This window comes from Capra hircus, chromosome 12 (assembly GCF_001704415.2).
Source record: "Capra hircus breed San Clemente chromosome 12, ASM170441v1, whole genome shotgun sequence".
Taxonomy (NCBI): Eukaryota; Metazoa; Chordata; class Mammalia; order Artiodactyla; family Bovidae; genus Capra; species Capra hircus.
Genome location: NC_030819.1, coordinates 16,532,203 through 16,549,070, shown reverse-complemented (window position 1 = coordinate 16,549,070; position 16,868 = coordinate 16,532,203). Strand labels below are relative to the sequence as shown.

Here is a 16,868-nt window from a genome sequence, read left to right as displayed (position 1 = left end):
GGAGAAGGGGACGACAGAGGATGAGATGGCTAGATGGTATCACTGACTCGATGGACATGAGTTTGAGTGAACTCTGGGAGTTGGTGATGGACAGGGAGGCCTGGCGTGCTGTGATTCATGGGGTCGCAAAGAGTCAGACACGACTGAGCGACTGAACTTAACTGAAGGGAAAAAGTGGTGCGCTTATGAATCAAAATGAGTGATATTTTCTATTCCATGCAGTATAAATTGGTAGTTGAGATTAAGGAAAAAAGCTAGTATTTGGAATCTTGTGAATCCCCAGAAATTCAACGGTCTCCACCCCCAGGTCAGCCTTCTTGGAGCAAGCAGCCTGGTTAGGACATCAAGATGACTAAAACTGAGGATCCTGTCACTACCACCTGTGGAAGGGAAATCTGATGGCACCTCTGAACGGATGCTGTCTTTGGACAGCAGCTGTTTCTGACAAAAACACAGTGGCATCTAAGTAAATTGTTAACTAAGTACACAAACACAGGAGAGAAAGGTAAAAAAAGTAATGCTTTCTGAAAAATTGTTAATGGCTTTGTGCAAAAAACCATTCAAAAAATGTGAAAACTAAAATAACTACTTTATTCCTAGTGCACATGGTAAATTTTCTCATTTCACTGAAGAAATTCCACCATTTCCTATATTCAGTTGACACCAAATAAGTGCTGGTGACTACCTCACACTCAAACTTATCAATAGATAATTCATAAGGCTTGCAATGGGTGCCACCTCTCCAGTATTTTACAGGCATTATATAATTTCATTATCATATCAAATCTGAATAGGAGATTCCTGTTTTAAAAGTTCAGTGAGGTTTAGTAATTTGCTCAAAGTCAGAGAATTCATTGATTTTGACTCCAAGCCTGTACTTTTAATTTCTGCCTGCTATGGTATCCCACATACATATAAAATTCATAATAAGAAAGTTAAGATCTAAATATCTTCCCCTTTTATATTTTTCCCCGTTTATCTGAATTCTCTATTTCTGTTGAATTTCTTAGGGTTACATGGGTCTCTTCCATGCAGGCACCAGTCCATGTTTACTAGTTAATTAGGGCATCAGAGCCTGCTCACCTCAAACAGCAGACAGATCAGGAAAAGGTCTTAAAAGTATGAATGCTACACATTTTAATAAATACTGTTTAACAGACACTTACATATTTTAATAAATACTGTTTAAATAATAAATGTTTCATAAGCATAAAAAACAACCCAATTTAATTGTCATAAATACATAAACCCCAAGAACACAAAATGAGACTACGTTTTCTAAGTTCAATATATACATTTGGGTTAAAGTTTCCCCAGGAATTCTCTATGCCTACAATTAACACTATATTCTACTATTGCAGATATAACGTATTCCTTTCACAAGCACAGTTTTAAATATGAGGGCCTGTTTGCCTGTTTAGCATTTAAATTCCAAATTGCTTACAGTCCTGTAGGAATTCCTAGGTATCTACCCACATTTTACTTTCAACTTAATTCCACAGGATTCTATTCCTGCTAGTCTTTGTGAAGCTTGTGCCAAAGAACATGTTTTCTATAAACAGCAGTAAAAATGTATTCTTCTTATTTTATGCAAATAAATATGCCATCCATACTTTTGGCTCACTACATGCTTATTTGAACTCTCTCTCGCTCATGCACATATTAGGCACAATGTGAAATATGTATTTAATCATAAAGTCCCTTAATAAGTAGACATTACTTTTATTATCTGTGTACAATAATAAAAAAAAAATCAGGATCATTATGACGGCTAACACCTCAGAAGACTCTCAAACCTTTGAATTTTCCTGTCAGAGTCTTAAGAATTTTGTTCTAAGTTGTGATAAGTACAAATCATCCTACCTGCCTTAAACTTCTACTGATTTATAATGGAAGATATGACTCAAATGCCATAAACAAGATTCATCTCTTGGCACAAGTTTCTTTTGATTTAGGGAAAGAAACAAATGCTGCCGAGTTTTGATCAATAAGGTGTCTGCTGACGTGGGTGTAGGAGTGATTCTATTTGTTCTGGAAACATATGAGATAAAAAAAATCACCTTTTAATGAAATGACTATCTCACCATTGTGCTGCTAGGATAACACAAGATACTTGTTTTAAAATCTTGAACAGGCTGCACAAAACTCTCCAAGTACTAAGAAATAAAATGTAATTTCTATGAATCAATATTCAGTACCCTTCAAACACAAGACAAATATTAGTAAAGGGAAAAACGAGGAAAGCTCTTCAGTGTAAGGTCCTAAATCTAATACTGACCTAGAGTTAATATTGAGTCTGCAGGTGTTAAGTGGAGACAGTATCTTGAATGTTCACGGGAGTTTAGAGACCAGCTCTGGTTTGGTTCCAGACCCTTCGTTTATCACCTGTTTCTCTTGACCTCATCCAACCCAGTTAATTCTGTTAAATCAGAAAATGATGGGAAGTTGGTGTGTCTTATCTATATGATGAGATCCATACACACTCTAGTATTAATTGAGTTTTCTAAACGTGTGCTGTCCTTAGGATTCATTAACCATCCCTTTCATCCCTAATTTGACTGCCTCAGATCTTTTCTGAGGCATCCACTCTGGCTGCGAAACCTGTGTAATTCTTCAGTTAGCTCTTAATCCTGAGTCACAGCTAGCTCTTCTGAAGCATAAACGGTGAGATTTGGTTTACAGTTCCTGAACCAACACAACAGAAACCATTAGGAAAACACAGTGCACTTTCCCCTTCCTTTGTGTTCAGCAAATCTCAATGATCAATAGCTTCCTGTCTAACCTTTGTCAGGGTCTGAGCTTATTATGAAATTCAAGACACAGAATCCATCTAGTTGCTATTTTAAAAAGGGCCACCTTAACACAACTACTGAAGCCCACATGCCCTGAAGCCCGAGCTCCACAAAAAGAGAAACCACAACGGGAAACCTGCGCACTGCAATTAGAGAGTAGCCCCTGCTCATCGCAAGCAGAGAAAAGCCAGCACAGCAACTAAGACTCAGCACAGCAAAAAATAAAGTAATTCAAAAGTCAGTTCTAATGAGGTGGATAAACCTAGAGCCTACTATACCGAGTGAAGTAAGTCAGAAAGAGAGAGAGAAATATCATATACTAATGCATATATATGGAATCTAGAAAAATGGTGCTCTAGAAAAATGGTACTGAAGAATCTTTTGCAGGGCAGCAGTGGAGAAACAGACATGGAGAACAGACTTATAGACATGGGGAGAGGAAAGGAGAGGGTGAGAGGTATGGAGAAAGTAACATAGACACTTACGTTACCATATGTAAATCAGATAGACAACAAGAATTTGCTGTGTGTCTCAGGGAACTCAAAAAGGGGCTCTGTATCAACCTAGAGGGGTGGGATGGGGCGGGAGAGGGGAGGAAGGTTCAAAAGGGAAGGGATATATGTATACCCATGGCTGATTCATGTGGGTTTGACAGAAAACAACAAAATTCTGTAAAGCAATTATCCAACATTTAAAAAATAAATGAATTTATAAAAATAAATATAATAATCAAATAATTAAAAGGCAGACCTTAAAAATAATCCACATAAAAGTGGAAATAAAATGTTGAACAAGGTACCTCATAAAAAAACTAAATAAAAGAAAGCTGGAGTATCTATCTAACATGAAGTTAGGATAGACTGCTAGAAATAAAGGAAAACATTTCATAAGAATAAATGGTCAAAACAACAAAATTTTGTAAAGCAATTCTCCTTCAATTAAAAGATAAATAAATTTCAAAATTTATAGAGGGTCAATTTTATCCAATAGATTTTTTTCTAAATCCAAATTTACATGAGCCTAATAACATAGCTCAATAATGTGTAAGGCAAAATCTGACAAAGCTTAGTAGAAATACACAATGCCATACCCATAGTAGGAGATTTAAACTTACCTACCTCAAAAACTGAATAGGATAAACAAGTTAAAAAAAAAAAAATCAATGGAGATATAAAATATTTTTAAAACATCATTAACAAATATGACCTAGTCAAGAAATATACAATAAGGTAGTCATTAGATGTTCCTTTCAATTATATATCCTATACTATAAAGCAAGTATCAACAAACTTTAATGGACAGAAAGAGTACAGAACATATTCTGACCTAAGTGGATTTAACAAAGAATCAGTAACAAAAAGGTAACTATTGTATCATTAATATTTGGAAGTTCAGTAACACATTGAAGTATCATCTAATTCAAAATTGCGATAAAAATCAAGTATTCTGACATAAAATAAAAATCTACAGATATTAAAATTTGAAGGCTATAACTAAGGCTGTGCTTAGATGCTGTGTATTTCCCTCTCTCCACACCCAAAGACATTAGGCCCGGAGAGTTTCACGAGTAGATTGTGAAGAAAGTTTTACCAAATTCATCCAGGGAATTTGAGTCCAGCATTATCATAATATAAAAATCAGATAAAAACATTAAAAGAAACAAAAATTATAATCCAAACTGTCTTAAGAACACTAAAGGACACACCAATAAACTGAATCTAACAACACAAAAAAGTAATGTTTCACAATCAAACTTGGCTAGGTAAGTCAGAAATCCACAGGGCTGGCTGTTACAAGCGATAGGCTGGAACTTTTGGGCAGGAGCCAATACTGTTCACATAGGCAGAATTTCTTTCTATTCACAGAAGCCTTAGCTCTTAAGCCCTTTCAACAGACTGAATTAGGCCCACCAAGACTATCTAAGATACGATTCCTTACTTAAGTGAACTGATTATGCACTTTAATCATTTTTACATAATATCTACACAGTAACAGCTTGACTACTTTTTGACTGAGTAACTGTGGAAAGCCGCCTGGCCAAACTGGCACATAAACTGACTCTGGTAGCTCAGTGGTTAGGATTCCAGGCTTTCACTGCCACGACCTGGGGTTCAATCCTGGGTCAGGGAACTGAGATTCCCACAAGCTTGAGGTAAGGCAAAAAATGAAAAAAAGAAAATACATTAACAAAAAGATATATTTCTCATGTATTTTTATGAGGTCTGCATACCTTTGATACTAAAAACTGGCAAAACATTCAAAGAAAAGTATAAACCAATGTAACTCATGAAGAAATGAAAATATTCTTGACAAAATATTAACAAATTGCCTATAGTGATATGAAAAGAAAAAAATATGTTACATATTATGACCAGCTGTAGTTTATTTAAGCAATATAAGGTTAATTTAACCTGCAAATATGACTTGGTATAATTTATTACATTTAAAGGTTAATGGTGAATAATCATATGATTATCTCAACCAATTTAGAAAACATACTGGCCAAATTTCAAGACCTAGTCTTGATTTTTAAAAACAGTAAAATTCTCAGGAATTTAGGAATTAAGGGAAATATTCAATCTACCTAAAAAACTGTAGTTAACATCATTCTTGATGGAAAAACATTGAAATAGTTTGCCTTAATAGTATAAGGATTTATCATTCTTTTCAACATTTTACTCAAACCTCTGCCACAGCAAGGAAATAAAACTAATAAATATTCTAAGTGAAGAAGTAAAACTGACATGATTGTGGACATAGAAAATTCTATATAATTAAAGAAGAAAAACTAAGTTCAAGAAATGCAAAGTAGATTCACAAACAAATCATTATATTTCTACACAGTAGCAACAAGGAAGTGGAAAGTGATCTTAAAAACCATTCCATAAATACAATTGAAAGACATCAAATATTCAGGAATGAAGTCAACCAAAGCATTATAAGACTTATAAAAACTAAAAAACACTTCTAAAATTAAAGATGACCTCAGTAAGTCAAATATATAACTGACCTCAGACACTCCTCAAACCAACCTACAGATAAAAGGAAATATTAATCAAAATTCCAGAAGGCTTTCTTTGAAAACAAATTTAAAGGTTTCTAAAATTTATACAGAAATGTAAGTGATCTAGAATGATCCAAACAATCTCGAAGAAGTACTGAGTTAGAGGAATTAAACCAGAAGACGTCAAGTCTTATTAACACATACAATAACTAAGACTGCGGTATTGGTAGAAGGATAAACTAATCAGTGGAACAAAATAAAATATGCCAAATAAATAAAGTATACAAACTCAGACTTGACTACACAGAGTCAAATGATTTTGAATCAGGTGCCAATTCAATCCATAAAGATGTTGTAAATAAATGTGGCTAGCATAACTGGGAAAAAAAATGACCAGTAAGCAGGCATGAAAAAGAACTCTATCATTAATCATCAGGAAAATGCAAATTGACACCACAATGAGAGTAGTCATGCACAGAAAGACTAGACACAAAGCCTGATAATATTATGTGTTGCAAAAATTGCAAAGGTGTGGAACAACCAGAACTCCCATATATTGCTGGTGGGTGTGTAAAAAGGGTGCAACAATCTTGAAAAGTTTTATGGTAATTTTAAGTTAACAAACGCTTACCTTATGACTGAGCAATTCCACCCATACATACGCATTCCATGGAGAGGAATGATAACCTATGGCCATATAAACACTTCTTAGAGAAGGTTCCCTGCTAAAAGCTACACACAACGCAAATGTCCATCAACTAGAGAATGGATACATAAATTGTGGCATCTTCATACAATAGAATGACTCAGAAAGGAGTAAGAAAGAAAAGAACCACTGAAACATGCCACAACATGGGTAGGTCTTGAAAATCTTGAAAACATGTTAAGCAAAAGAAGGCAGCGCAGAAAAACCTGTACTGTGTTGATTCCATTTATTTTAGGAGCACAAAAGCAGGAAAACTGACACAGGCTGACAGCAATTTAGCACAACCGTCGGGTGTGGAAATTTACTCCAGAGGGCCAAGAGAGATTTTTGGAGGTGATGAGAATGCTCGAAATCTGGTTTTGTGTGCTAATCAAAGGAAGGCTAAATCAACAGACCCAAAGCAAGAGTTGCAAGAAACAAATGCACCCTAAAACTCACAAGCAGAGAACAACCACAAGATAAATAGACTACAATAAATCATGTTCCACAACAGACTGAAGCAATATATCCACATGTAAAATGCTAAGTACAGGGTTTTAACAAAAAACAAGAATTAAGGAAGTTTTTCAGCACACCCACTCTTCGTTTTGTTAAGACAGAATTTTGCAAAGACAGAACTGAATAAATGTACCCAAGAATAGAATATGGAGGACTTCCCTGGTGCAGTGGATAAAAATCAGCCTACCAATGCAGGGGTTCAATCCCTGGTCGGGGAAGATACCACATGCTAAGGAGCAACTAAGTCCAAGTACCACAACTACTGAAGCCCTTGTGCTCCATAGCATGATAAACCTGAGCACCCCAACTAAAGAGCGGCCTCTGCTCGACGGGCCTAAAAAAGCCCGTGCGTACCAATGAAGAACCAATTCAAACAAAAATAATTAAAAAATAAAAACAACAGCATATGGCCCTCAACCTGAGTAAGTATTTGATGTTTGATCATTTCTAAACATACAAGATGCCAGGGAGAGAAAGTATTGTGAATAACAGCTGTAGTTTTTGAATGGACATCATCCAATGATGCTATAATATAAAATTTTATGCTCTAAACACCACCAGGTTTGAAAAAAATGGGGTCCTTATTTTTTTTCTTTAGGTCTTAATTAGCTTCTTGTTAAACTATAAACATTATCACTGGAGCACACATGCTGGGACATACCAAATGCAACACTTGGTTGCCAGCCTAAGAAGGTCCCGCTGATTAACTGTCACCAGGCTGATGCTGACGGTGCTGATTTCTAAGTGTGCTATTATGCTGGGAAAAAACCCAACCATCTCATCTTTCATTAAAAAGAAAGGTAAACAAGCATATGAGTGGGCTTATGTGAAGTATATTACCTTGATATCAGAAACCCAAGGGTCAAGTGTTTGTAAATATTTCCAGTAACCAACATCATTGATTCTCCTTTCTATTAATGAGGAAACCCACTTAAAGTTGGCAGTATGCATAAATCTCTGGGACTAGCATTTCCAGGGAATATTCGATCCCTGCAAATTCCTAACTAAAACACTTTTGTTGATTTTAAAAGCGTGAAAATGCTGTGACTCAGTTCAAATGAATGAGTTTACTTTTAAAGAGTCCGTAAAACAGAGATCTTTCAAACAGGGCAAGGCTGCCTAACTAACGATCTCTTTTGTCCAACTGGGATTTGAGGGAGGGGTTGGGGGAAGGGGTCAACACACCACAGAAAAGCTCAAAATGACAAAGTCATTGTTCAGTGAAAGGGGCTGGAATGCTTTCTACACACTTTCCCTGACATCTCTACACAATGAAATGCAAGGGTCAGTGGTACCAAGACAAGTAAAGGCAGTTCCACTCTTTGCTTTTATAAAAGCAAGTGACCCAGCCTATTATGCTGAGTCTCAGGCTTTGTTCTCAATATCCAGATGCAGTAGCCTGTTCTTCTGTGCTCCCCTCTCTGGAAAGCAATGACAGAGGACACCTCCTTCACTTTTTCTTTTTTGGGGGCATTTTCACTTCATAAAACTGCAGTCAGTGCGTTGTGTGTGTGCTGAGGAGGGAATGACAAGGTCCCTGGTGGTCTCACCATGGCCGGCATTGGTGGTTCAAGAGGCCTCAGGATAAGCCCTTTGTGTCCATGAAAGGACCTGAAGAGTCAGTTATTTGAGCCCAGCCGAGCTGTTGTTGTGGAGTTTTCTTGGGGCGGGGGGCAGGGAGCGGCAGGGAGAGAATCAGGAGTGTGAGGAGGACAGGTTTGGCAATTCAGCTTTTCTCAATAAATTACAGCACTTAGCTGCATGCAAGTTTGCATGCTCAGAGCAGTCTCCCAATTTTTTAGTCTGCATAAATTCAAGCTTTATTAATATGCATAAATTCTTACTGGTCATTTCCACATATTCTGCTATTGGAGGACTTCTTGAAAATGTGTTTGTGTTTCATCCTTTTAATCAAAGGGAGTGTGTGTAAAAGTCGCTCAGTCGTGTCTGACTCTTTGTGATCCCATAAACTATACAGTCCATGGAATTCTCCAGGCCAGAATACTGGAGTAGCCTTTCCCTTCTCCAGGGGATCTTCCCAAACCAGGGATCAAACCCAGGTCTTTAGTGGAAAGAGTTTAGGAATAATTGAGATTCCTTACTACATGTTACCTGAGATCTTGAAGCTTCAGAAATTCTACAGAAATATTTCGCTCTATTCCCCACTGGCCCCCAACCCAGTGAGCCTACATTAGGAAGTGTCCATTAGGGACTTTCCTGGTAGTCCAGTGGGGTTTTCCTAGTGGCTCAGAGACAAAAGCATCTGCCTGCCACGCAAGAGACCTGGGTTCATTCCCTGGGTCAGGAAGAGGACCTGCACAAGGGAATGTCTATCCACTCCTGTATTCTTGCCTGGAGAATTCCATGGACAGAGGAAACTAAGAGGCGATACAATCTATGGGATCCGCAAAGAGTTGGACACAATTGAGCAATTAACACTACATTTTACTTTTGTGGTCTAGTGGTTAAGATTCCTCGATTCCAGTGCAGGGGGTATGGGTTCAATTCCTGATCAGGGCATTAGGATCCCACAGGCTTCAGAGTGCAGCCAAAACGTTTAAAAATCCATTAAAATCTTCGGGAATTACAAACCTAGAAACACTGTGTGTGATACACATTCACATGGTGATACACACGGGCCTAGAAATTGTGACAATTACTTTAGTGCAACATAATGCATTATTGGATTATTTTTCCTCATTAAAAAATATATATAACCCTGTATGCCAGACAGCAAAAGAGACACAGGTGTATAGAACAGTCTTTTGGACTCTGTGGGAGAGGGAGAGGGTGGGATGATTTGGGAGAATGGCATTGAAAAATGTATAATATCATATAAGTAAATAATCGCCCATCTAGGTTCAATGCAGGATACAGGATGCTTGGGGCTGGTGCACTGGGAGGACCCAGAGGGATGGTACGGGGAGGGAGGTGGGAGGGGGGTTCAGGATGGGGAACACATGTACACCCGTGGCAGATTCATGTTGATGTATGGCAAAACCAATACTATATTATAAAGTAATTAGCCTCCAATTAAAATAAATAAATTTAAATTAATTTTAAAAATGTGGCATTTAAAAAAACTAACTAGCCATTATTTATCATTTAACATGTAGCTAGATATTACACCAAGAATTTTATTGACTCCATTATATCTACCAAACAAATTTTCTGAAATTGGTCATATTATCTCTATTTTATGGAGAAGGAAAGTACAGCTTTTTGGGAAAAGGGAGAAACCTAGGATTCAAGACTGGAAAGGCAGACTGTGGGGTTCCCCACTCCAGCACTTAAAGCTCTTGGCATCATGAATGATTACCAGTTAACACAAAATCTGTATATGATTTAATATACCCTCAGACCATGAAAACCATCAAGATTTTCCTAGAGATTTAAGAACTCTATAAAACAAAACATTTTCAAGATTCTCACATCATCAGAATCATACTAAATAGACTTCGGCAACTGGGTTTTTTTCATGCTGACTTCCTCTTCCTTTGTAATGAACAGCTGGTAACTATAATTTCACTGGACAGGTAACTGAAGAATCAAACTAGCAGTGTATAAACCTGTGACTGCCCCTCTGTTAGGATATGAGGAAAACATTGCCATCACCTGAGGGAACAGACTGTATTGCAGTGTAGAATCTCAATTAAGAACGGAGGGTTTTCATCAGCCACACCTGACATTATGATCTGGCTGTTCCAAAGATGAAATTGGACAAACCAGTGCCTCTTCCTGTCTTCCCTACCTTGTCAAAACCTCAACATTCTACCAACATTCCAAACCAAATTCCTGTGCTGATGACACAAGTCATCCTATGTCCTGACCCCTGCTGGGCCTCTCCATCTTTATCTCCTCCAATGACTGATCTCCAACTTCACAATCCAACTATTTATGCTATGCCGGTGCCACTAACATCCCAGGAATTCGGTTCCCTGCCCTTTGTGCCTCCTCCATCCCTAAATAAGGTTCTAGAAGCCATCCCCAACTCCCCAGGCAGGGTTTCAGAAGATGCTCCCTTAACTGCTGCAATCTAAATAGTTGGCCAACGCTAGAGTAATTCAGAATCTTAATGTTTTGGTATAATTTATCAACATGCATAGGTATCAGGTCAGAGTATCTCTGTATAAATCCCATCTGTACTGTGTCATTCATCGAGCACGTCTACGACAACTGTGAAACTCAGCACAGAATTCTCCTTTATTTCTCCAATTCATCCCTCACTCCCATGCATCTGCTGTCTCATTAACATATTTGCTATTCAAGCAAAGCCTTTATTAAGACCACCCAGAATATCCAACTTGCCAGACAAACAACTCATGCACTTGGAATTCACAATTTAACAGTTTAGATAAGTACTGTCATCTATGAAGTTCTAATACCTTTCTATGATATATTAGTCTGTCATTGAAGAAAGTACACTTGATTCCTAAATAAGCAAACATTCGGGGATTTGAAGGAAAAAAACAAGGTGTCTGCTGGTCTTAGAGAATTGTGGGCAGGTTAATCTATTCAACAGTGTTCAAGAGGCAAAGACATAAGAAACAAAGAGATAAAACAAAGCAGGTCTTTCATATAATTACAAAATAGTAAATAAATTCTCTTTAGGGAGTGAGAAGGAATAAGACAAGAAAAAGTATATAGAATAAATACTTTAGAAGTAATAAAAATGAAAATTATCAAGTATCTTTCAAGGTTTACCAAATATACCCAAGGATGAGCAGAATCATCAAAAATAAGCTTGAACACACTTGGTACTACTAACTTCATCCTTTAAAAAGAAAACTGAATAACCCGCTTCACACTTCTTGTCATACCTACTCTCAGCTGGTGACTGAAAGAAAAGACTGCTCCCATTGGGCACTTGGCTTCCAGCCACACCTCCAACCCCACCATCCACAGGGGTCTCATCTGGGATTCAAAGGTCACCTCCTTGAAGCTCCACCCACCTCCTGACCCAGGACAAGGAACTGCCTCCAGCCCCCAACCCATCTAGTTTGTCTTCCAGGACTTCCTTCTGCTGGTGATGAATTCCTGGAGGACTCCCTCTCCTTAGGGGGCTACAGAAGACTCATGAGGGGAGGGCTTTGTACCCTAAGGCCTCAACTCTAATCTTTGTTTGTTGAAGGGAAAGAGGAATATATCACCGAGCACAACCCCAATCCCCACCCCATCAATACTTCCATAAGCTTCTGAGGTTCAGCCCTGAAAATCATCACTCTCTCTGGGAAAACTTGTCCTTCTTCACAGACTCAGCGGCTATGCTCAGGTGCCACACTCATTCCAGGTTTCTCTGTTACTTCCAATTAAGCACAGGATACCTCCAACTTGAGGTCCAAACACATCAAGGAAGATCTGAGTGTGGAAATCACATTTGCCTCACACGGAAATAAAGCCTTATCCATTCTCCTAAATAGTACACTCTCACAGTTATGCATCAAACAGTACTGTACTTGATGACTGTCTGTCTCACCATGGAAGACGGGAATTAGTTTCATTCACCTCCATGGCTCAGCTGGTAAAGAATCTGCCTGCAATGCGGGAGGACCTGGGTTTGATCCCAAGGTTGGGAAGATCCCCTGGAGAAGGGAAAGGCTATCCATTCCAGCATTCTGGCCTGGAGAATTCCATAGACTGTATAGTCCATGGGGTCACAAACAGTCAGAAACAACTGAGCGACTTTCACTTCCCTTCGTCCACATTCCAAGCCCTGCCTGTGCCTACCACATGGAGCACACTCAGTGAGTGAAGACAAAGGCTTTACGTTTTCCATCCCACATCCCTAGCACATAGAAGTCCAATAAGAGACTGCTGAAAACGAACCAAAATGGAAGATATGTTGTAGGAAAGAAAAATGTTGAAAGAACTACAAATTTTCACATCAGATATGTAATAGGAAGAACTCATTAATGAAAAAAACTTCAATGTTTTCCATTATTATATATCTCGTTGCAAACAGAACAATACAAATACTGTTCAGTGCAAACTGAAGAATACAACTGCCCATCAAATGTTATAAATATAGTGTATTATTGGAATGATTAACCATTATTGGAATGATTAATCACTAAGAATTATTTAATCCTAAATAAAATTTAAAATTAAAAACTATAGAAACATTGTAAATATTATGTATGTATGTACCATTAACTAAATTAATCACTGTTAAGAAAATGAGTGGCTATATTTATGTTGCTTGTATTTACATTGTGCTATTAAAAATATCAGTCATACACTAAGAATGTGAATTTTAATGGACCAGTATTTTGTTTGTATTTATTCAAATTCAGTATATTCTGAACGTCAAACCCTTCTTCAAAGAATTCCTTCCATGTTGAAATCTCTCACATGTGAGATATTTAGTTTTAATGAGGGAAGAACACCAAGTTCTGGCTTGATAAATGACTTGGTTTTTAAAAATACTGTTAGTACTCAAAGCTATTATGATTTTCGAAAAAACAAACAAACAAACGAGTTTCAACAACACCTTGATAAACCAGATTTGCGCTGCCAGCCACTGGCTAACTTATCTGATAGGCCCACGGCAACCCTGAGGTAACCTACAGACTGTTGTCATTTTGCATAAATTATTTATTTCCTATGATACATCCAAAAACTTCCCTCACTTCTGGCCTTCCCTGCAGAAGGCCTTGGCAGCCAAAAATTGGTTTCTGTTCATTCACTCTTGTTCCATACCTGTGTCAACTCAGGTTCCCAAATCCCACACATTACCCCACGGCTCCTCTGGAATTCTCATGGGAATGCCAGACAGTTGTGAAGAACACTCGTTTTAAAATGAGCTGTGTCACTCATCAGCATGGATATGGATCACTCACTAAAACTAAAAATGAAACAAAAAATAAACCAAAACCCATAAATGTTCACACAAATTCAAATTGAAGTCCAAGGGACAAAGTTAAGGAAATAGTTTCTATCTGCCCAGCAAACTGGTTCATACTTTAAATAGCATTTTCACATCTTAGTCACTTTGTTAGTGAAATGAATGATAAAATCTGACTTCTGACTTCCTCACTGGAGAATTACCTTTCCTAACCTTTGATGAGGATTCTGGTCTCTATTTTCTTTCCCCAATTCACCAGCAGCAGACTCAATTATACTACAACCCAATGGTCTATTTTCTGAACTCTTACTTCCAAGACCAACAAAACTGTCATTGTCTTAGAGAAGAAGTGATGAAGCACACACGCTCTGGATTAAAAAATTCCCATGGATAAGTGTAATTACATTATTTCTATATCTATTTGATTTTAATTCTCCTGTAAGGTATTATCACATGCTTATCAGTAAGAAACAAATGTTAAACATGTCAGTGTTGGTCTGAATATTTCAAAAGTGGAAAGATAGCTTTGAATTTTGATTTGCATTCTATTTCTTGCTATACATCCTGCCAAGTTCTTTCTGGCTCAAGCATCAGAGATGACATGTAGATCAGGAAGGACCACAAGATAAAACCAAGGTTAACTTCTTGATATGGAAATTCCCAACGTTTTCTAAACTCAGCTGATGGGTTTAAGAGGACTGGTGTTGTGTGAGCGTCCCTGAGCACAGGAGGAGCTGCTAGTCACTAAGATCCTTACCCTAAGAATCCGATGAGAGGTATTAAAACCCAGCTTCTCCTGAGGTCGGCAGCAGGTTTTGCTAAGGACATTAAAATCAAAGGCAGACAGGAAATTTTCAATCTCAGTTAAGAAGGGGGATGACAAAACTCTTTAGACAAGCTGATGGGCCAGACAAGAGACCTTCCATTTCAGATTCCCATGCACTTTAGAGGATGTTACTGGTCACCGAGATAATACTGAGGATAAGTCAAAGTGGATAAAATGTCCATTCAAAAAATCAAACAATTTCTTAAAAAAAGAAAGAAAGAAAGAAAAACAAACCTAGATCAACTTAAGAAAAGTCATAAGGTGAGTCAAGCTGATTGTCATTTTGACCTTCTTTTGCTTTAATTCAGGAGCCTGTTTAGAAATGTAATGAGCAACCCTCTTCATTCAGCTCAGCTAGCAGAGCTAATAGGCTTCTAATTAATTTCCAGAAGATTGCTGTTATAACTAACAGGTTTTAAACATTTGGTTGATTGGGGAAAATGAATTGAATATAATGTATTTGATTTGGAAAATTAGTTTTCATTCTATGTGCTTACCATAATAGTGTTTATTTTAAGTTTACATGATTCTATTAAGAGTCCCAGATCACACCACGGAGTTCTTTTCATCATTACAGAGTCCTACCCAACTTAAAAAAAGAAAAATCAATTTACATTTTTATTTTTGTTGGCCTTTCATTGAGGTCAGGTTAACTTCATTTTTCTGGCTTTAATAAAAATCTTCTCTCGCTAATACAGCAACAGGCCCAAATACTTCAAAATGATCCCAGTGATACCTCGTCAAAAGCCCACTCATCGAATGCAAATCCTCTGGAGAAAGGCTTCGGCGCACAAAGTACGATGAACCAGTTACTGCATTGTTTATTAAGTTTCACTTGATTCCTCCTGACAACCATTTAAACAATGAATGTTGGGAAATGTCCCTCAAAGAATCAACAACAATGGCAGGGATCAGGGCTTTTATATTTAGCTAATACTATTTTTAAAAGGAGAAAATATTTCTTCCTGAAGGGATTACGGCAGCCTTATTAAAGACACCTGCAAACAAAACAAGTGACAACAGATCTTTATCATAATTGATAACTGAGTCATCTTTCATACAAAAAACTCCTTTCTTGGAGACAATAATACAGAGATTTACCATTGCTGTTAGATTCAAGAAATCAGCTAATTGGGACTACTGGTATTTAACAATGGTGTGTTCCATCAAGATTAAGTGAGACCCTTGTCTCTCAGGTTAAAAGGAAGAACAGTGAGACTAGAATCTTCTCCTCACACTACTGAGAACGTTGGACGCAGACAGCAGTTGGCATCCATCCCTGTTCCTCTCTAAGTCATACAAATATACGTTTGTATATCATTATGAGGGCTAATTAACCACGTGTGAAGCACACGGTGGGCCATTCGGCTCTGGAAACCCAACCTTGGCCCGGCTAGCAGTAGAAAAATACAGAACCTTCCACAAAATCTTCTCAGAGTAATCAACAATCACCCTCACAACATGGGATTCTTTTGGTAAAAAATTGCTTCTGCGGATAAATTATAAAGCCCAGTAGAACTCAAACATATAAGTTTGTAAAAGCAGCGGGGCGGAGGGTTGGAGGGGGTGGGGGGGGAGCAGAATCAGACATCTTTGCAGTAAAAAACTACTTTGCCTCTAAATCACAGCCTACTACACATTGGTTGAGAGTGGAAGGTTTCTCCCATAGGCTACACCTTTACAGCCAGATATTCACTGACACATTGTTTGTGACTTAACAGGAATGCCTAGAATAATTTCAGACAAAGTACTGATTTTTCTGACATAGCTAACTTTCCAAATTAAGTACTTTGGACTCCTTTTATAGCAATGGCTCCTGAAGAGAGCCTAAGTTTTGATTTAGAGAGCTTTTGAACACTGACATAAAACTGGGAAGTTGGGAGCATCAGCACCAAGCCATAATATCACATCCTCATCACAACATTTCTCTCCTTCCTGGCCTTAAAATGGGATCATGTTAGCTGGCAATTAGAGAAAGTGAAAAGGGTTTAAACCCAGGAATTGTTAGCAGCAGCAGCTGGGATTTTTGAAAATATACAGCTTTTGATAAATTCTATACATTTGATAAATCCAAAATAAACGCTTGACAAGGTCCCTGTAGCTTGAATAAGTGAAAAGCAGAGAGGGGAAAAAAGAACAGGGAAAAAATCCCAATGAACAACTGTACTGAATAAGCAGATGACAACTGAGATGACCTA

General features: G+C 37.7%; 1 protein-coding gene across 1 annotated transcript in view; it reads right to left on the bottom strand.

Moving 5' to 3' along the window:
- Positions 1 to 16,868, bottom strand: part of ABCC4 (ATP binding cassette subfamily C member 4) — a 188,448-nt gene that overhangs the window by 36,630 nt on the left and 134,950 nt on the right. The gene's annotated exons all lie outside the window — the stretch shown is intronic.